The following is a 21,923-nucleotide window of genomic DNA, read 5'->3' on the forward strand; positions in this document are numbered from 1 at the left end:
AAAGTATCTTCGAAAGTACTTGGAGAAAAAGTCTCCAGTCTCCTGCGGTGAAACAATCCCTCTCAAGTTCCTAAAATAAATCTTGTATTTTCATGATAAGCAGCATTATGATCTGGATATGTTTTCTGTATTACTGGTGTAGTAATAGCAATCTCACTGTTTTCTAGTATTTGGATCTTTTCTCAAAATCTTCTAATACAGAACTTCTGCACAGTGAAATTAATTCTTCTAGCATTATGTTTGCTTTTCTTAGGTACTTTTTACAGACTCCCAAATCCTGGTCTGAATATCAATGCTTTAGGGAAACAGACTGAAATAATTCAAGTATTTCCAGTGGAAGAGAAGGATCTTAAAATGACTGAAGCAAATTTAGAAATTTGACAAAGAAAACTGAACGACAAATGTGCTATAAAACTTTACATTTCCCTAGAGTACATCTTATTGCTTATAAGTACATATTAGTGATATATGCTAACGCTGAATATGTACACGGTATAGTTGGTTAAATCATTCTTTGCAAAGAATACCTACAAATGTAACCCATCTTTCTGCCAGTAAGTTAGTCTAATTTCTACAAAGACATTTCTTGTTTATAATATTTACCAAAAAGTTTCCAGCAATTGATTCTACATGGTATTTACAAGGTATTTGGTATGACTAATGCCTTGTTTTATTATAATTCATTCATTACTGCTCAAATAGAGGACCTGACATTCCTAACACTTCGATGTAGGTAAAGTACTTGGTATTTCTCTTCCTACTGCTGTTTTTGTGGCTAAAAGTGATTAGTGTGGTAACAGTGCTCATTTATTGCTTTATGCTATTTCTAAACTGAATATTCTGATAAAGATGCACATTTTTTTAATTAAAAATTTAGTTCTTCATGCACAACCCTACCAACCTGTAGTCTTCATGCACACCTCTATCTCCATTCTTTTTTTAAAAGTATTTACTTCTTGTAGAGGTTTGTATTTTTGTCACTCACACACAAAAAATTTCAAAGATTCACAGCTGGTTTTTTTCCTAACTTTTTTTGCCAAAAATTCCAGACTAACATAAGAAACAAGTCAATTTTGAAATGCTTTTTTTCAGTCTTGCGATACATTTCAAAGCCATTAGAAGGTAATCAGACAACATTTTTATGCGACATGGTTGTCAGTACGAAAAAAAAAGAAAGGCATGCAAAAGCAGCGGGAAAAACCTGAAAATAAGAGACTTCAATATAGTCGGGAACAGCTGCTCGTGAGCTACGTTTGTGTACAGGAGATGCACTACCCTAAAGGATCGGGATTTTAATAGCAGTTGGATAACACTTTAAGGTACGCTCTCAGTGTCTTTACTGTTACTGCATTTACAAGAAGAAAGCTTTAAAACAACAGCTTGATAAAGCAGGTTGCAAATGAAAGAAACCTACAACCTCCTCTGTGAAAGTTGAATTAGGAGTCCATCAGCAATTAAGAAATTAAAGCCCCATTTCTAGCAGGTGATTAACAGAATAAGTAAGACCACCCATTCTAAAACAATGGTTAATGTGTAGCAAAAATCAAATCGAAAATACTTACACAAAACTCTGAAAAGTCATTTTGAAGTTTCAACATCCGCCTGGAGCACTTCCCTCGGTGAAGGTGAAAGGCTGACTTTGTATGATAGGCCAGTGACAAGACCTTAAAAGCCTTTCTGGTTCTGGGCTAATTAATGTATCTACCATCTATTTTCACATTTCATCTTCACTGAACTCTACCCTTTGGTATAATTATTAAAATTATTACTGTGCTGAATTGTTAAGTAGTATGGAGAAAATTAAGAAAATTTAGTTACATGGTATTTGTACAACTGATCAAAACACTCAGCTAGCAAATGCATCACAAATTGTCCCACACTTTGGGTAAACTAGCAGTGAGATTTGTCTGTTTGTGTCACAGTATTAAAGCTGCAGAAGTAGTACAGACTTCTGAATAGTTTGGACACAGTGCTTAATATGATCTGAAAAGCACTGAGAATTTGTGTACCAGGACTCAGTTACTTATCAAGCTGAAAGTGTCAGTAACTTCCTAAAAAAGTTGTATTTCTTAAATGAAAGGGCTGTATTAAGGAGGTTGTGTGTGTCTTGGTGCTACAAGGTACATTTTTGAAACCCGCTGAAGGAATTTAGTTGCTTCGCTCTCTGACGTTGATGACAGCACACACCTCTTTGAAAAATCACTCTCTGTGCTTTGCCTGTGTCTGAGTCCTCCAGCTCCATAAGCTCCCAGAGTGTATTGTTATTGCATTTTTGACAGCTGGTTCGCATACCAAAAGTGATGTAACCCAGCTGACCTTATATCCTTTGCAGGTCACGCATGATTCTTGTATTCACGTTTTAATAAAGCTAGGAAACAAGACTTGCTGAGAAATATATCCTTCCCTGGGCAAAGCAGGTTGCAGCAGCTCTAAACTGTTTTAACGACCTAATGGAAACAGCAAAATATCTGTCTGTGTCAAATTATTTTTTTATTTTTACTATGGTAAGCCACCATGATTCTGATTCCTTCTCAGAAGAGAATATCTAGGGAGTCACAATGGACATGGCAGGTAGAAAATGAGTCTTTCCCATACCAGCACTTGCTCACTTATTTTTACATCATTTTAAGCACATGATGTTGTCATTTCTTTTTCTTCCAGTCTCCCAAAACACAGTAACTCTCCAAGTCTAAAAATTACCAAATGGAATGGTTTTGCTGCTGTTACGTGACTCCAAGGTGACCAAAATTTCCTTTAGTTAATATTCTTCCTAATTTTTTTTAAGTCTTGGTGTTCTATTTTTTTGTTGGCTTTTTCTCAAAATTTGCTGTATTAATACATTAATGTTAATTGGGTTTTGAGAATGCTCAAACAGAGGATTAGGTAAGGTCATGTGCAAATGTTGCACCTTTATTTTATGCTGTAAATAAAATTTTTTAAAAAAATTATGATGCTAGAGATAGTTTCCATTGTGCCTTTGTGCATTACAATCCATCATAGAAGGCTATGCCTGCTCTAGATCAGGTTTTGACAAAATTAGTATTATGGGGAGTATGCAAATGCCTTGTCCCTCTTGGATGTATGAACCTTCCACGAGTTTTTTTTTTTTTTCTTCTATCTGCTGTAGGATCAGTTTTTATTCATCCGCTTCAATATCTGGGATGACAGAAGATGTTAAACCTCTCAGTAGCACAGCTGGAGTCTTTGAAACATCCTTTACCCTGAGTTGCCCTGTCAGAGTAGAAAGGAAATTTGAAGACATGAAAGGGCAGTGACAAAGGAAAATAGAGAATCAAGAGCCACCAGGCAGCTTCTGACAGCTTAGTGCATTGCACGCACACAGGACTCTGATGGCTTAATTACTGACTAACTTTCTTCTCAGTGGAACTGATATGCCTGCACTGTCAGTACAAGAAAATAGTTCAAATGCTAAAATAATTCATCAGGCTTTGCCCATTTCAGTTTTCCTTAGCTATCTAGTTGTGAAGGTGTAAATATTGTAACCCCAAAGGGATTTTAGGGATCATTAGTGTTGTGGAAGGCTGAAGACATGAGTGACACTTGGCTGAAAGCCTGCGACTGACTGGTAGCTACAAATACGGTTTTCAACTACAGAAAAAGAGTGAGATCATCATCATTAGGAAGGAAAAGAAAGATGGAAACAAGAGGACCTTTTTCAGAGTGAATTCAAATTTTTGTACCTGTGCCTTCAGCTCATGTTGTTGGGAGAAAGATTTAAAAGATACGTTAAAGAATCACAATATCCACAATGAAATTAAAACAAACCCAAAGACTAGAAAGATTGACACAACCATGGGTAACACGGTGAAACTTCACTGACCTTCAGTTAATTTGTTCTTATGTTCCTATTAGTGAAGCCAAAAATATGTTATTTCAGCAGTATTAATTTCACTAAACTTATAAAGAAAATATAAATGAGAGCAGGAGGGAGAAATTACCTAGTAGTTGACTTCTAGAAATAATTTCCGGTCACAACAGAGTCACTTTATGAACTGTTTCAAAAAACTAGCCTCCCACCAAAATCACAGTATATAAAATACTTGTCTATGTACTGAAAAAATCCTCACTTTACATTTCATTCTGCAGGGTAAGCTCTTTAAGTCCAACTGCAACTTTCAGAGCATGACAAAAGGCTATCCTTTAAAAAAAATATTAAACGCACTCCAAAGTAGGAACAAGGAAGAAAGAAATAAATTCTTTTATTTGATCAATCAAGAAAAAAAGATGAAGTGGGGGAAGCAAATGAAGTTTTTTGAAGTCATACAAGTGTTTTCTTTATCAGTTTGCTCAATCTACAGCTTCATTCACTCTGTTTTCACACATTTCACTGACAAAACTTTGCAGGGAAAAAAACCCCACAAATTCTTTTTCCTGAAATAATAAGACAGAGATCCACTACAGCCTCTAACAAAATTAAAAGGATCAAAACAGAGCAGATGAAGCCTATAGGTCACTTATCAAATCTTCCAAAGTCAAGCCGCTGCAGTTTGCCCTGCCCTGCTTAGAGCCCTCCTAATTCTGGGAGAGCAGTGAAACAAGCCATAGAGCAGTGAGAGTATTATGGGGATGTGGGGAGGGGCAAGAATATTTTCTACACCTAAGACCTTAAAATTTTTTTTTATAGGAAATGATAGGATCTTTTGATAAACAGTTGGAAGCTGAGATGAGGATCTATTTGGATGAGAAAATAGTATTTATAATTTACTTTGGACATTGTCCAGCACTTCCAAATGAAAGCATAGAACTGTAAACTATTCTAAAATTTACTAATGAAAGTCATAACTGTTCTGAATTAGAGTGGGATGGTGTCCCCTTTATGTCTTTGTCTTGTAATGTAATTAAATTAGCCTCCTTTAGAAGCACTAATTGAGGCATGACATAAGTCATTTGCTGAGTTCATTCACCATAACACATGAAGACAATAACATAGCTCCAGATACATGGGAGAATAAAGAAAGTAGTAATACCAGCTGTCCCTCCTAGTTTCTTTCTTTCCCAGTTTGAATCACTGAATTTATTGGGAATCACCAGGACAAGTCCAAGAGTTTCCCTCTCTTCATCTCTACCTGGATGTTGTTGCAGGCTCCCTTGTCTCATTTAGCCTGTGCGTGACACTGATGACATGACTGATCCCCTGGACTGTACACAGAATTCACTTGCAGTCACTGGGTAAGAATTCGAAGCAATTTAAAACATTTTTAGTATAGATGAGATTGAGGCCAATGATAGCTAAATTGCACATCATCCTCATACCTCTCACTGATGTGTATTTGGGTTGTTATGCAAACTCCACCCATAAAAATGAGACACAAAGAGATGCCCATACAGCCCCCAATTTTGCACAACCCCTGCCTAAACTTCATGACACTGGCAAGCCAAAAATGTTCATCCTAGAGAAATGGGTTGTCAGAACAGTCTAAACTCTAGTCCTTGCTGAGTATTTATGTCCTGCTGCAAGAAAGCCTTCTAGGAATAATTTGCACCATTGCCTTTGGATGCCTGTTGCCACAGGTCTTTCCCAAAGCCATTCTCAAATATAACATAGAACCCTAGAATCATAGAATCATAGAATCATAGATTGGTTTCTGCTGTAAGGGACCTTAAAAATCATTTAGTTCCAAACCCCTCAACCATGGGAAGGGACAGAAGATGGTCATAACCCCCATACAACCAGCCTTGGGAGTTGTCTTGGTCAAAACCCCCAAACATACAAATAATAAATGAAGACTGCAGGTGGGACTGCTGACACTCTGATAAGGTCAAGTTTTATCAAGTCCAGGACTGCCACAGGCAGTGCCTACAGTGAAGAGACTGATATACATCCAGCGAATGCACTAGCAACCTAATAATAACATATGTTCTTCAAATAGGTCACTCTGGAAAACCTGGCTTTATTATAATTATATGTGCTTCTTGGACCTACCAGCATCTTGAATCACAGGATCACAGGCTGTACTCATAAATCACACCGAATTGCTGATTTTATACACATATTGTGATTGTAATTTATGTGTTGGTTTATATTTATTCCCCTGCTTGACATCATTCTTCAGTATGAGAATGATTTATATATTTTTCCAGTGTTATTTTGACCTTAATAAAGATTGTCTTACTACAAAGTGAATTATTACTACATGGACCTCTTGGGCGAAGGTGGTGCTCAGAGAAATATGACCTAAATTTTTCAAGTGCCCCCATCTTTTGGATTATTTGTTTCCTGAGTTCAAGGTATAGTGTAAACTGCACAGCTTAGAACTCATGGCCAATGCAGCGGCAGAAAAGACACCCATAAGGAAGCTCAGTCTTTGAGGAATTGCCATCCCCAGAGGCTCAGGGCAAAGCCATTTCTGGGTTTGTCCTCTAGACCAAAGCAGTACCCACCCCAGCCTTGACTTCACAAGCCTGTCTACCTCCCATTTTCTTTGTTTCTTACGGTGTTCCTAGTAAGAAGCTCCATAGCTCCTTACAGAAATCCTTCACTTACGGCATCCCGGGATTTCAGGACTTCTTTTATTGTTGCTGGCACTGAAGGGAATTGGGACACTCGCTCACTGATGATGATTCTTCTCTTTAACTTAATCTGTTTAAAAGTCTTTGTTGTTAAACAAGGCAGTTTGCATGCTTGACTGTTGAGGATGGCTTACTTCAGGCGAGATCCTCAAGCCTGCATTTTGGAGGTGTTGAGTGCTACAAGCTGAAGTCAGTGGGAAATTCCACAAGGTCAACTCACTTGAACAAGGTCTATGAAAATTGCTTTAAATGCACCACAGCAGGCTGAAACTAAAGAAAAAACAGATCTGGGAGGGAAAAAAAAAAAAAAAAAAAAAAAAAAAAAAAAAAAAAAAAAAAAAAAAAAAAAAAAAAAAAAAAAAAAAAAAAAAAAAAAAAAAAAAAAAAAAAAAAAAAAAAAAAAAAAAAAAAAAAAAAAAAAAAAAAAAAAAAGAAAAAACTGAACATATATTATGTTGGTTTGGGGTGCTTTTTCTTTAGGTGGTCAGTTGGTGTTTTTTATTTAATTCTAGGAGGGATATAATACTCTGAGAAATAAATTCCACAGGTAGTCAAGTCTATTACTTAAGAAGAACTTCTAGTCTCTTGTCTTAGCAAGCAAATACACAGTCAACCATGTACAGAAAGAAAAACTGCTGTTATTCTAAAGGCTTAAAGTAAAACTACAAAAATGATTGATTAAACTATTTTAGTCTATTCTGTGTTTAAAGTGGATTTTTGTATTTTTATTTTAATTATGTTTGCTACATAACTAACAAAAAGCAGTTTATTTATATATATATATATATTTAAGGAAACCTAAAAAAGGCAAAAAATATCTAAAGATATTACAGGAGGCCTTCCAATCACATAACATGATTCAGTTCTGTTGTGATCATTTTAACATACCTCTTTCCTGTGTTAACCCTTTTGCACCTTTCTCTGTACTTGGTCATTCATTTCTGGATTATTGTAGATTACAGTTGTTCTGTATGGTGTCTTGACAGTTGCTTATTTAACATGTGAAACAACTTTTTCAGTACAGCAAAGAATATGACAAAATAATTTAGAAATATGATTTACTATTCTCTGTACGTCTTTAAGAACAATATTCTCTGAAATTTGGGGTATTGGCAATAAATTTCTTGATATTGTTCTAGAATCCAAATGGAATATCTGAGCTGGAAGTTTGGACCTATAAATCTTCTTATGTATTAAACACTGTAAAATTTTGTATCTCAAACCTTTCTTTTAGCTTGAAATTGTCTGGATAGATGTTCATTAACATTAGTTGTTCAGTGGGCCAATTTTTTTCCCCAGTTGTGCCAATAAAAAAAGCCCCTTGATTACAAAGACTTCAATACATATTTATTTAATAATTATTGAAAGCACTGAAATTTGACTCCATAAGGCTTTGTGTTGAGAGATTTCTGTCTTTACAATGTAAGGGGTTTTTACCTTTTATTAAGACTCAAGTTTGCTTTTTCTAAAGTTCAAATTATTTAATTTGGATATATTGCTTCATAGAAACACCACACTGTAAACCTGAATTCCATAAAGGTTTAATTCCTAGTACTTTGCATATTCTGTCTATAACCTCTGCTTACATTTGTTTTTATTCTATCAGATTCACATCTTTTAATTTGACATGATTACCTATACAAGACAAAATGCCAAAAACTGCTGATCCAGAATAAAGAATAGCAAGCAATGGGAACCTAAATTCATCTTATGTTTGATTTTGGACTTCATATGCAACCCTTGTCAACAGAGTCATAAAGTAGGAGGTTCATCTCCACTCCAGAAGTATGAGAGGACTTAGGATATATGATATTACTTCCATTTTGGTAGGCATGACTCTACCTCTGGACAAAATTTTCATATAAATTCTGCCAAGATGTTTAGTATGTAGCTTACCTCCAGAGACAAACACGAGCATGGAAGTGAGCAGGCTTTCTCCATCAGTAGCCCTGTGATGGATTTCCAATGGAGATGGCCTCCTTCATTATTCTTATAAGAGTCTCAATACACTCAAGTTAATTAATAAATATTTCTATTGACTCCATTCAACATTCAATCAAGTTTTAATAGGAAAATTAAATGAACTTTAGCAAGCTACTAGAAGCACTGTGTAGCTCTAGACATCTTTGCTCAGGTTGTATAGCCATCTACTATTGGGCCCTGCTTCTTACTCCCCATTCATGACTATTAAAAGAAAAGTTTGCACTTAGCTGGTAAATTAGTGACACTGGTCAAGATGTCTCTTTTTTTCAGCTTTAGTGGCATTTGTTAAGCACTTGAAGGAAACTGACAGGCATAACACAGAATCATAGAATCTCCTGAGTTGGAAGGCACCCACAAGGATCAGCAAGTCCAACCCCTGGTCCTGCATAGGACCACCTCAAGAATCACACCATATGCCTGAGAGCATTGTCAAAATGCTTCTTGATCTCTGTCAGGCTTGGTGCTGTGACCATTTCCCTGGGGAGCCTTTTCCAGTGCCCAACAACCTCCTGGGCGAAAAACCTTTTTCTAATATCCAACCTAAACTTCACCTGACACAACTTCAGGTCATTCCTTTGGGTCCTGTCACTGGTCACCACAGAGAAGAAATCAGTGTCTGCCCCTCCTCTTCCCCTCACGAGGAAGTTGTAGACTGAAATGAGATCTCCCATCAGCCTCCTCCAGGTTGAACAGACCAAGTGACCTCAGCCACTCCTCTTATGGCATCCACTCAAGGCCCCATCTTTGTTTTCCTCCTTTGGAAGCTCTCTAATATCTTAATATCTTTCTTATAGTGTTGTGCCCAAAACTGCAGCCAGGACTCAAGGTGAGGCTGCACCAGTGCAGAGCAGAGCAGGATAATCCCCAATTTTTACCAGTTGATGATGCTGTGTCTGATGCCCCCCAGGACATGGTTGGCCCCCCTGACTGCCAGGGCACTGCTGACTCATATTCAACCTAGCCTTGACTAGGACCCCCAGGTCGTTTTCCACGGCTGTGCTTTCCAGTGTCTATTTCTTCAGTCTGTACCTACATCCAAGTTGCCTCATCCCAAGTGCAGAATCTGGCACTTGTCTTTCTTAACCTTCATATGCTTGGTGATTCCCCAGCCCTCTAACATGTAAGATGTCTTATCTGAGTGCACCACAGCCAAAATGCAATTGGTCAGATTTACACTTCATGTTAATCAGCCTAACATCATTGAATGTGTTATTTCACAGAATGTTTGGGATTGGAAGGGATCTCTGGTGATCCAACCTCATTGCTAAATCAGGCTCTCTTGGAGTGCGTTGTACAGGATCATGACCGGGCAGGTTTTGAATGTCTCCAGAGAAGGAGACTCTACAACCTCTCTGGGAAGCATACTCCAGAGTTCTGTCACCCTCACAGTAAATAAATTTTTCCACATATTTGCAAGAAACTTTCTGCATTTCAGTTTGTGTTTGTTTTTCCTTGTCCTGTCACTGGTCACCACTGAAAAGAGTCTGGCCCCATCCTCTTGACATCTGTCCTTAAGATATTTTTATTGATAAGATCACCGCTCAGTTTTCTCTTCTCTAGGCCATAATGGACGATCCTTCATAAGGAAAACAGATGCTATCCCTTCCCTTCCCGCTTGGACATGACTGCAGGAAACAGGAAGCCTGCTTTTCACAGCCCAAGCAAGCTGCAACAACTTACTGGAGTAAATTTGGTCTCAAAAGTGCTCATAAATGTTTAGGAAAAGGGAGTAATTTCTTTCTGATAGGCATTTCAGCATTATTACCCATTAAGCTTTCTGATGTAATCATGCTCACAGATGAATATGACACAAGTCAATTTTTATAGACTTTGCAAATACTAGAAACTGCATATGGATCTGAAAATATATACACACTAAGCACTTAATATCACATCTTCTACATAGTGTTAGTTGTATAACATTGAAACGCTGTTCTTCAGATAACTAACACACTTCTACCCTAACCTATTCCCCAGCACCTTTCCTCCCTCCCAAGACTACCTTCCCAACTATCTAGACAGCTTTGGGGAAACCACATTAAAACAGACTAAAATGAGTGAAAAAACCTCCACATATTTTGACACAAAAAGTTGCCTGAACCTGGTTGCCTCCTGAGTAAAACTCAGCAAGGAAGAAGTGGCACATAAGCATCATAATGGTCACTGCAAGCAGCATCGCTGTCTGCTTATCGCTCCCTGGCTCTCCTCGGTATTCAGCAACTTGTTGAAAAAGAGACACAGGGTGGATGTTGGATGACAATTAAAAAAAAAAAATAATAAAAATCCTTATTAATTCTTGTTAAAAGTAAAAGCATCATGAAGGAAAGAAGAAAAATGGAAGAAAAATAGTTTGTTTGCCCACAGCTCAGTGGTTTCCCACCTGAGGTATTGAATTTGCCCCTCCAAAGAACTGCACCAAAAGTTAGTGGGCAACCTGACTTCCAGTTTTGGAATAGCTGTGTGTAGTAGCATTACCTCAGCCCTGTCCTGTGGTAAAATATACCATAAAGATAGCTCAAACTTGTTTTACTGCTTGGTGTTATTCAAACCTATCTGGTTTAGGACGTCCTTCCCCAACCCTAAGAGTGAGCTCCTCTGGCCTGAGCTCACCAGAGCTAAGATGGCCTCACATACATAGACTTGGGTCTTGTAAGTGCACTTCAGAATCGGAGGAGACTGGTCTGAGGCATAGTCTCTCTGGATTCCTAAAATTTTATGGTGTCCATGTGAGATTTCATAGATACTATATCAGCTGACGTAAGCATGAAAATGGCATAATGTACTTACGGCCCAACCTACCAACTGCCTTCAGGTGGGAGTTACATCTTATTTTGTGGTCAGTCATCAGTGCTTATCTGAAAATGTTAGACCTGATAGCCAACCTCAGGGATCACCAGAGGCTCTTTTTCCGAGTCTGCAACCTAATTTCTGTGAATGCCAACACCACAGCTCAAAGAAGAAAGGAAGGTGAGAGCTTTCTTCTTTCTTCCAGAGTAGGCTGCAATCTTAAAAAGTGTTCTGGGTGTACAACTAACCAGATAAGAAGAGGCACACTCAAAATAACCATCAGCAAAGTTAAGTAAGAGGACAAAAAAATGGATTCTACGTTTTGCAGCTGAAAGATGTAGGAGAGATATTTGGCAACGAGATTTTTCTTGGCTGTATTGGTTACTATGTACATTTTCCACTGAGGTTTTGCACTAATATCCCATTAGTTTGCACACATACTAGGATGAGTAGGGTTGTTAATGATATACCAAAGATATGGGGATATTTTACAATTTCTATGGAGAAGGGGGAGGAAGAGGACCTGTTCACACACTGGCTGTAACCAATCAAGTTTTGCATGATGCCAAAAAATGAAACACAGTAAAGCCAGACCCTGTTAGGAACGAGTTGATTGCTTTAAATAGGGAGATTTCCCGAATGTTTAAATTGAAACTTCTACTGTGATTAAGGAAAAAAGAAGTACCGGGATGCTTCCTAACCATTTAGTTCCTAAAATTCTTGTGAGGTCTGGAGATGACAAATTCAATTCTGATGTGCTGTGTTTTACACTCTGCAGGCTGTAGTAAAAGGTAAAACTAATCAAGCTTGGGTTTCCCATGGGCTGTGCTTTAAGATGTTTTCTTATTTAAAGTCATGGAAATATGTTAAAACCCACGTAGACTAGATGAAGTTTATACAAGGTAAAATGTATTTGACTATGCTTTTGCACAGTGTGTATATTTTGACTTTTCATTATTTTTTGCTTGTTTAATCCTTCATCCCACTTAAAACTGTATTCCAACCACATTTGCAGACTGAAGATGGGGAAGAACAGTTTATAACTCTCTCAAAATGTTGCTTAAGACTGTTTTGAGCAGAGGATACCTTGGTAGGGAACTGAATTTCTTTTGTAAGATTTTAAATGCAGTAGGAGACAGAATAGACACATACTCAGCAGTAAATGTTTAATTACAAGGGACAGAATATTCATGCTGCTTATATTCATTTCAGAAAAAACAGAATTTTATCCCCAAGGATATATTTTAAGGGAAAGTTTAAGTTCACCTACAACAATCATTCCACACCATTTCAAGCTCCATGAAATGAATAGACAGATGGAATGTACCTAATTAATCATCATATGTACACACTGAACATTTTACATGATTGAAAGGGGTCTTTTCAGAAGATCTGTCTCCATTAGAAATTACTTCTGACCTGACTATGAATGTATTTCTCAAACACATATTTTTGAAATTATAATTTTAAAATTTCCTGGCTGAAAATGATACTTCCATTGTGAATAAATGAAGCACTATTTCTGTTCAACCACACGCTTCACCATATAAACTGATCTCATCAAGATTACTGTATCCAACCAGAAGAAACATTCATCTTTAAATCTTCTTTGTCCCAGAAGTTTTAAGGCTGGTTTGAATTGCTATATTGCTTATACTTACAAAGTTTAGCACTTTTCATTATGCTGATTAATTGTGGGCATATTCTTTTCAGTTCATAATTAAAATCTCCCCATACCACTTCTCTGATATGGTTTCCAAGTTTAGGTTGGAGAGAAAGAAAGCAGAAGTGTATTTTGAAGATTTATTATACCATAAGTTGTCTAGTGGTCTTTTGCCAAATGAATGGCAGATGGATGATGAGTATTATTTAACTGTGTGTGTCATCATTTTATATTCTGCTTTTGGAAGCCTGAAGTATATTCATAACAAATCAAAAATACAGACATAGAAAACTCATATTTAGATAGTCTTTTAGTCTATGTTTAGAGAGCATTTTAAAGACAGAAAATGCTGTCTTTTCTAAATGCAATGATTTGAACGCATGACTACACATGCAGTTGTGGTCTAGGTTTATATTTTCTCATTCTGGCCAGCTTTCACTGAGTGATGTTGCAATTGCTGAGAAACTGTGTCACTATTGCAGCCTACATGTTGGTTTTAAATAACATCTTCCATAAACAAGATTGTTTTGATTTGTATATCCTACAGAACACCTGTTGACAAGTGAGCATTGGAATCCCTTTAAATTACACTCCTATTAGTCCATATGATAAGTGACAGTGGGGTGCTGCTGTGAGATTCTCCCTCACAGGTCTGCCTTACACAGCCAAGGGCATGAGCTGGGATCACACAATCACTTGATGGTCTTTATGTATGGCTGCATTTAAGGTTCAGATGGTTTTCAGCTTAATCCCCTGTAATCAGATTGTGCCCTCATGGAAGCAAATGATGAAAATCCATCCTCTCCAAATAAACAGATATATGTTATTAGTGAGGTGGTAAATGGTTTCAAGCCTCCTTCCTTCAGGTGAGCTCTGCTTGCTTACATGGAGATTTAGTTTTTCATAAGCCGCTAAAAACAGCCATCAGCATCTATGGTGAAATGCAAACCGGTATTGAAGTAGCAGATGATAGAGGAAGGATTAAAGCCCTCATGATGGTGAGAAGACACCTGTGAAGTGGCTAGCTAGAAATCTCCTTGTGCTTCTTTCCACACAATCAAGGTATTGCAAGGCAAGAACCCAGAAGAATTTTTTACCCAGCAGTGTGACAGATGTCAATGGAGGTCTGTATCATAAAGGAGCCTTTGCCATGGCCATGCACAATTAAGCTACCTGTGTTGACAGCAGTAGCAAGCTGGGCTTGCCAGGGCAGCCCCAGCCACTCAGGCTGGATGTTCACTGCTGGATCATACCAACACCCTGGTGAGCATCAGCATGCTAGGAAACCCTGGGATGCCTCTACAGGCCCCTTGCGGCTGCATCCTCAGAGCTATCCAAGGCAAGCGAGGAAGCAGGAGCTGCAGCTGCAGGCAATTACCGCCTCCACCCAGACTAAACAAAGGGCAGCCGTGCAGCCAGATCCCAAAGACAGGGACTGTAGAGACTTACCCCTGCAGCCTGGACCACTCACACAGGAGGGTGTTCTGCACGGCCAAACGCGCAAAGCCAGCAAGTCTTGGGTAATTGTGAATGACAGGGAAAGGCAAGGCAAGGGGAAAGAGCAAGTTAAGCTTTGTAAAGACATAAAAGCATCTCTCCCTTGTGCAGCATTGTTTTATTCCCCACTCAGAGGCAGATCTAACTCTACCCACATGGATCTTAGGCGCTCCTTTTGGAGAGAAGAAAGGGGTTTCTGTGCTATTTGAGGCCTGTGTATGCTGGTCAGACAGGAAGCCAGAGCTTCTGTCAGTCAACAGCACATGCAAAATTTATCAAGTATATTACTGGACAGAGGTTACTCTGTCATTACTAGCTAACAGGACTCTGCCAGAGAATTTTTTTTATGGAAGCATGTGCTGTCAAAGGCAAAGTGTCCATTGATTGATTGCCACAGCTGACCTAAACATACAGGGATCACTGTGTAATAACCCTTTTATCATATATAAACTGCCAAATGCTAAGTTCAATAACACTAATGGTCTCACTTAAAGCCCCAAAGAAAGGCAAATTCAAAGGAGAAGGGAAAAATGCCATCATTTCTGTAACCAGTGCGGCAGGACTGCCACACAGGATGGAGATGTGGGACTGTGGAGCGGGAGCACTGAGCCCTGCTGCGTGCAGTGGGCTTGAGGGAAAACACCATCCAGTGGTTCCACAGCCTGAGCTTTCCGCAGCAAAAAATGTATTTATCCACATGTATTGCTCAGATCTGTGTTTTCTACTAAAAAGCAAGCTATGGTTATCTCAGAAATACTGTGCAACAGTCAAGTCCATTAAGCCTGAAAACTGCTTGAATCCCAACAAATGAATGAACAAACAAATACGGAAAAAAAAAAAAAAAACAACCTTCCCCTCTCTCCCCCCAAGCCTCCAGAAATAATGTAGCATTTACAAAAGAGGGAGAAGCAAGATCTCTGAAGCTACAGGCTGGACTTAAAGATCTCTGTCAGCTGTTTAAATGTATCATTATAATTATCTTTGGGTATAGAAGTGTAGGTAGAGAAAATAAGGCATGAATGTTACTTGTGTTGTGGTTTTCTTCAGGAAGACAAAAAAAGCCTAAATGAGGGAGGGGAAGAGAACTGAATGTAATGTTTGCATTGCAGGCTATCACAATATTAAGAGTTTGAGAAATACAGGATATGAGGGGAAGGCTGAACTTTAATCTGTTCCTGTTGTCAAAAAAAGAAATTGCAGTTTTTCTTTACATGTTTCTATGAGTTCTCCCTCCAGTTGTTCTACAGCTTTGAAAATCTTCTGCCTATCTGTAAATGCAGCAGCTATTTAGACAGAGATCAGTAGTAATTTTAATAGCCAGGAGCCAAGACCATGTTCCCCTGAGGTCAATGACATAGCTTACTATAACAAACACATGGCATTGGGCTGAGAGTCATTTGTGGGAGGTCTAAGGTCTTGTGAGTTCTTCTGTCACAGTGTTTTCCTGGAAGACTACGATAGAACTGCAGCTGGGGATGCACAGAAAGATTCTACACAAGGAAAAAGCCCTGCAAACAATTTCTGACAGAAACTACTTGATCACTGGGACTAGGTTTATGTGTAGAAGAGATTTTTTTTTTCATTCAGGACCCAAACTGAAACATTGCTTTGGTTCTGCTCAAGCAAAGTATTTGTGTAACCTGAAACAAATAGCCCTAGCCTCTCTCAATAAGTGCACAAGGCTAGATCACTCACCATACTAAAAATTATCTTTTGGAAATCGAATTAAAAAAACAACAACAGTGTGAAGTTCTTAATAAGTATTTTATAATAACTGAGAAAAATAGCCGAAAACATTCAGGATGCCCTGGATATTTGATGCTGCACCTGTTGCTCTCTTGCCTGTTTAAGGGAAGCGCAGAGTAAGCGCCGCTATGAGAAGAGCAAGGGAGTGGGAACAGTGTGCACTCTAAAGATACCCTAGCTGGGAGGATGAAATTGGCAGGGCGCTTTACTTCAGGGATAACCTGTACCTGTATGATTCTCAGAAAACACCCCAGCTCTGTGGGTGAGCCCTTAAGGGAAGACTCTGCTTTGTGAGAGTTATAAGGCATGAATGAGGTGTCCAGGAGAGCCAAGACAATCTTTCTGGCAGGGTCAAACATGCAGAAATGTCACAGCTGTAAATCTGAGTTATCATCACCTGGGCAAAATGTCCAGTGAACTGGAAAGCATTTACTGCTTCTGGTTAAAGCCATATACAAATAGATTTCCATGAAACTGGTTCCCTAGAGTTTCAAGTTGAAAACAAAATTTAGTCAGTGGATTCAGATAAGAGTTTCTTTGGCATATGAGATTCGTTTGAACCTGAGGTGAAATGCAGTAGTTGGAGGCCGAAATGTAGTTTTCCTGAACCCTTTCTTGTCAATCAATACCCCATCAACCCCCCAGGTTAGTACCAAACTACTTAGTTCCAAGAGGAGACATTACCCACCTTACTGTGGTTCACGGATAATGTCTATGCCAGTTGTTTTGGTAGCCAAAAAGGAAGGATTCAGATATCTATGGTTTCTACTAAAAGCCTTCATAGCCATGGAAAAACTGAATATTACCCAAGTCTCTTGCCATTAAAAGGCAGTCCCAAATCTCTCACATGTAGAGTCAAGGTATAAAAATGCAAAATACTTTATTAGGGGATACAATGACAAATCATCAGTAACTCAACTATCAATGAACACAGCACAAGTAATAGGTCAATCACAGCACAGTGACTTCGGCTACAATGAATAGCAACCACTCCAGTGAAGCAACATTAACTTAAAATACTCATGAGGAAATGCTTCACTGAGACCTGGATTAAAGGTCAGTGTGCACTCAGAAAATTTTTAAACCCTGGAGGACATTCTTCCTTATGACAGTAATAAAACTACAGTCCTCTTGGTCTTATCTGTGAGTTTTTTCATGTGCTTTCCATGTCCCATAACTTGTTTTCAGCTAAAGTACTTAATATATGGCATCACACATGCTTGTCTGTTTTCATTCATCAGTTCTTTACAGGATGGTTTCTCTTACAGTCTTAAAAGAAGAGCTCAAGTTGAAGTCAGTTTCAGAGCATCCCTTCTCAAAAAAGCCAGCTATTTCACTCCTGCTGAATGTGTCTTATAGTACCTGGAAGGTTGGACAAGACTGGCCAACCAGCTCTCACCTGCCACCTTTTTTAAAAATAGCTATTGAGTCAGCCTTTCTTATGACTTCCCACTGGTGGTCAGTAACATCATAAATAAACACTGAGTAATTCTGATCCTGCAAATTACGGCAAGGTCCATGAAGAATCCCATCCATCTGTCTGTAGTGATTGATGTTCTCCATCTCCTCTTTTACATTTAAACAACAAATTTTTAAGTAGCTACATGCATACATGGTCCCAGTTCATTCACAGTGGTGACACCCACAGATAATACATATGGAAAACTCTTGACTTGGGTCCTTGCCTAAAACTACTCTGAGAAGCAGATAAATGTATTAAACAGCATGATTCTGAGATGTGATAAGATACGGAGCTGTATTAAGTGACTTAACCTGTTATTTCCTTTCTCTCTCATGCCCTTTTCTGTGAGGGTTCACTTTGCAAAAGATTCAGTCTCTTGTGATCGGCCTCTTACCACCAAAGACATGGTAAAGACCTCTTCAGTTGGCTTTTGCCACTGGGTCCTTCATTGCATTCAGGGACATCTCGGGCCCAGCAGTGTGAAAAGCTGACCAGAGGAGTTATAAACTAAGCATAAGCAGCCTTCCAGGTGTGGGGAGAAAACTCTGCTGGGAAAGGATGCATAACATGCACTTGGAGAGGAGTCAACCACTCTGAGTCAGTGAGCAGCCGAGGGAAACAAAATGATGAGGAGGCCTACATTTGGAAGCAGAGCAGTGTTTCAGGATCCAAAGTGCTGTGCATCAACATCATCACCATAAAGCGAAAAGCAGAAGGGAAGCCATGAAGAACTAATAAACAGACGAAAAGCTGGCTCACAGAGGTACCTGGCTCAGCTGCGGGTATTATAGTCAATTTGCACATCTCTCTGAAGAGAGCTTTCTAAAAAACATCTTTTAAGAGGTGTAAGAGCCAAAAATAACATTTTAGCAGCAGCACAGCTTGTCAAAACTAGCATTTTAGCTAAGGCAAGTACTCAGTGTGCAAATAATATTTTTCCAGGAGCAAAGCTTCCCGTACTGGAAGATAGAAGTTGCTAACATACAACTTTCACCAAATCCATATCTCCTCCCTTCTTTTTGTTAAAGTGTTATTTGTGTCCATCTCCTCCTGCTAAAAACCTATTATTTCTGGAAAGTTCCTGCCCTTCATGCAACACTACTTTCCTCATGCCAAACTCCTGGTAAAAGTCCACTTTTAGCAAACTTTTCTCCTTAATTGTCATGGTCCTCATGCCTGATAAAAAGGCATTTTCCTTTAAGTCTCCACGTCTGATAAAATGTTACTTTTTCCAAACTTCTGCTTCTGATAAAACATTTATTTTGCCAAGATTGGCTCCTGAGAAAATGTTATGTTTGGCAAGGGTTGTTCCTGATAAAACATTTATTTTTGCCAAACCTCCACTTCTACTGATTTTTTTCCCCTCAAAATTATTATTATTTCCCCTAAAGCCTCCTTAATGTAAGATACTGGATATGACACGACAGTGGGTGACAGAGGATCACTTGCCAAGCCGTCTTTTATCCACAGCCATGATTGTTAACAGTGAACCCCCTGAAACACTGATGTTGAATGTCTCTTGTACAGTGAGGAAGTCTTGGAAGGAACAATGAAAGAGGTATTTGCACCCTTGTGCTGAAAATTTGCTTAGTTATCATATTAGCTCCTCATATAAGGCACACCTGGTCTTATTTAAAAGATCAGACCCACCAACAGGTTGAAGGTAAAACACTTATGAGGATGTTCAGAATTTTCCAGTTCTATAATATTTTATGTTCCAGTGAGGTTAAATGAGGTTATAGACTGGAGACCAGGAGGTTCCTGCTTGTTCACAAAACTTTAGACCTGCCAGCAGTTCTGTGTCTATTGTGTCCCATTCTGACCAAATTCGCACTGGTAGCTGCCACAACGCACCACATATTTATCAAAAAAGGCTTCTTCCATGAGCACATGCAAAAATCTGTTTTGATGTTGTGAGGTGCTGTAGGAAGGGATAACAACAGCAAAGGGCACAGGCATCATGTTGGCACAGGACAAGAGAACTGAGATAACAAATTCTGGAGCACACTCTTCCTGTACGTTATCACAACCCTCTGTCTGGCAGTGCCCAACCTACATCCAAGGCTATTTTGTCTACTTCTGTGAGAAGTGTCATTCAAGAACTAACAATGAACCATCTGACTCTTTTCATATGTTTGCACAAGGTGGGGCTAGTGTGTGGGTGGTGGATTGTGACACACAGTGTGTGTGAGGAAGGGGTAAGGACCCAAGTCAGTCTAGCCTGGAGAAGCCTCAGGTCTCTAAATGCTGCCTGAAGCTACCTAAAGGGCTGTACATGGGAGGTAGATCCAGACGTTTCTCAGAAGAGCACCTCTGCAAGGTCAAGAGGCAACAGGCACAAGTTACAGCAAGGGATATTCCACTTAGATGAAAGGAAGAATAAATATCACCATGAGAGTACCCAAGCACTGGGACAGGTGCCCACTGAGGCTGTGGAGACTCTGTTCTTGGAAATACTTAGAGCTGAACACAGCCCTGAGCAGCACGACTTTTAAGACAGCTCTGCTTTTAGAAGGAGGTTAGACCAGATTAGCAGAGGTCCCTTCTGACCTGAATATAATTTTCAGCATATAGTAATTTACGTATTCAAGCTGGAACCCAGACAACAGAGAGCATTTTCTTTACAGTGAATAAAAAATTTACCTCAAACTGAGTTGAATGTTACACTGTACCTGGTGCATTTTGTTTACTCTTACTAGGTAATGTCTCATCTGAGTTTTTACCTTCAGTAAATCAGCCTTCTGAAGGTTAGATGAAAGACAGTAGGTGATTCATGGGAAGAAGCATTAAAATTAGTAATTTTGATTAAATATCTAATTTATGAAGCTTCAGAGACAAGCTTGGAGTTAGACGTCTCACATGGTAAAATTCGAAGACAGACTTGCATCGAGACTGTGACAGAGGCAGGCAAAATAGCAGCAACACCCTTTCCAGCAGCAAAATGCTTTGATTAGTTTAAGCCAATCAAAAAACTGTATTTTCAGGAATCTGGATTTGAGCTACAGTTTCGGTAGCAATACATGTTGCTCTTTCTAACCTCTGTACCTTTGTTCTAAGACAAAGAAATGTTAGGGGTTTGTTTTGGTTTGGTTTGGTTTTGTTTTTGTTTTTTTGTCTTGTGAAATGTAAATTCATTCACCTGTGCTTGTACTGGGAGAGCTGATTAGGGGTGAGGTCAGCCTTTCTGGTCCTGTCTTTGCAGTTTCTTTTCCCAGGTTTAGGGGCACTCAGGACCTACAGCCAGTGATGGACAATTGTGTGATGACCTCCTTGCCTCATCGCTTAATTTAGGCACCAATACTGCAAGATGTCAGATGGAAGTGTGTTCTATGATGCCGAGCACCAGACAGCCCATCTTTCATAAACTGCAAGTGGGAAGTGGGGAGAATGCCGCATCCTAGGAGTGTCTTTGAATGGTAACCCTCTGCATTAAAAAGGTCCAGTGTATATTCTGAACAACAAAGCTGAAGAGTAGCACTTGTGCAAGCATTCATGGGCTGGCCTTGGTCTTGTCTCAGTTTACCATCCACTGGGCTCACTAACTGACTAGCCCTGATAGTAATGAATACTTGACAGAGAGCTGGCTCAATGTTTTCACTGCTTCCTTGCTCAGTAGGGAGAGAAGGATCCCTTTTCCTTACAGTTAGCTTCACATTTTTAAATAAAAAGTTAAAATCAAAGGCATGTCTTACTACCATGAATACACAGTAATTAATGAGCCCTCTCTTGTTTTCTTGTACTCTCATTTTTACAAAGTGACAGTGGACAAGATGTAGTGACATGCAAATCCTTAAGTTGTTAAGCCGCAAAACATGACAGCATTACTTTTGTTTCATAAAAGAGACTGGAAAATCAGTGTTGATCCTTTCCTTCTCTCCACACCTCAGTAGATTGCAGGTGCTCTTCTGAAAATAGAGTAAAACTTTGCATTTTTTAAGAACTACTCCGGAGTACAACATTAATCTCTCACTTCAGATTAGCAAATGTAATTATTCTTGTCTAGTTTCGTTTGTGTTGTCTCTTCATCCCAGAATGGGAGCATTTTCTTGCCAAGAGAAGAAAAAAAGCTAAAATGTTTTCCAGGTTATGTCATACCAATAAACCTTAGATCCACTACAGAGAGAAATGTTAAGTCAGTAATAATGACAAACAGGACCACAATCTAACAGCTCCTATGCTGCAATAAATTTTTTGAAAGAAGAGTAAGGACAAGGTTCAAATGCAGTTTCTGATTTTGGATGCCACACACTGCAA

This window comes from Empidonax traillii, unplaced genomic scaffold (assembly GCF_003031625.1).
Source record: "Empidonax traillii isolate 1590-97213 ecotype Southwest subspecies unplaced genomic scaffold, ASM303162v1 scaffold631:size1259156, whole genome shotgun sequence".
Taxonomy (NCBI): Eukaryota; Metazoa; Chordata; class Aves; order Passeriformes; family Tyrannidae; genus Empidonax; species Empidonax traillii.